Source organism: Nannospalax galili, unplaced genomic scaffold (genome assembly GCF_000622305.1).
Source record: "Nannospalax galili isolate Female #2095 unplaced genomic scaffold, S.galili_v1.0 scaffold2483, whole genome shotgun sequence".
Lineage (NCBI taxonomy): Eukaryota > Metazoa > Chordata > Mammalia > Rodentia > Spalacidae > Nannospalax > Nannospalax galili.
Genome location: NW_008349368.1, coordinates 18714 through 20065, shown reverse-complemented (window position 1 = coordinate 20065; position 1352 = coordinate 18714).

The following is a 1352-nucleotide window of genomic DNA, read 5'->3' as shown; positions in this document are numbered from 1 at the left end:
AGGTAGAAGGTCTTGTCTCACTTTCAATGTTTACCAGTTCTTTGAATTATTTGTGAGCAAAGAATGAAACTTTCCTAGTTGTTCTTTCTGAGTTTCCAAAATCATATCATTAGGTCAGTGAATTCAGAATTAGGTCAGAATTCCGTGAAGCAATGATGCACCCACAGACTGTCTTCATTGACAGTTCATGTATTCACCAAACCATTACCTCCTCAGATCAAACTATAGCCCTCAATAGTCTCTTGGGTCCTGCCTTGCTGGAAATACATCTCAGGTACTGAGAACAGAGAGGGTCACACCCAGCTCTGAGTCCCTCCCATCCTTAAAGTATGGGGCCTGCAAGGGACAGAGGTGAATTCCCAGGGCTGGAAGAATGCAGAGCTGGCTCTGACACAATAAAAATGGTCCAGATAGGTTCCGTTTCCATCATAGCTCCCATGCCCCTCTCCCACTCCTAAAGGTTTTGGGTAGGCTGCTGCCATCCTATAAAGACATGCAGGTGCATTCAGTTGCCTGGGGGATTTGCTCAGGCTCCCCATCCTCTGGAGCCCACTGCTGTCTCTCATGAACAGTCCAGACTCTGCTTCTAATCTTTCTCCACCTTGACAGTGTCTGAGCTTGAGTAGGCCCCTGTACTCTTTGGACCTGTTTCCTAGGTCCTGACTTGTTGATTTTTCTAGAATTTTGCCACACTTTGCATAGATGCCTTGCTGAATGGTCTGTTAAAAAGCCACACTACCTGTATCCCATGGGACCTCACACTTGATTCTCCTTGGCTCCACTCTCTAGGGGTGGGGTGGTACCCCATCCCTGAGTCCTATTCAGTCACATACCCTAGCCTTAGTGAGTACTCTAGGCTTAGCTCCTTAGCAGGGGAAGTAGACCAAACATTCTCTGACTCCTCTGATACTGTTTATATGAGCCGAGGAGTCTCCTGGGTGCTGCCCCAGAATAGAGGATGTCCTAGGGTCTGATGGTATCAGCAATGCTTTCTGGACAATAGAGACAGCAAGGCTGACATCCTGAAAGCAATGACTAGAGGTGGCAACCCTCAATCCCACTGAGAGGGACAGTGGCCAGCAAACCTCTGGGGAAGGCTGTAGGGCAAGGTCTAGCTCTACTCAGTCACAGAACCCATGTAAATGCTGGATAGGCATATCTGTAATTCTAGCCTCGGAAGGTGGAGACAAAGGATCATCAGAGCAGGCTGGCTAGTGAGTCTAGTCATATGAATGAGCTCTGAGTTCGATGGAGAGACCCTGCCTCAATGAATAATATGGAAGAACCATTGAGGTTGACCCCCAATATCAACCTCTCAGACCTCCACACGCGCGTGCGCGCGCGCGCGCGCG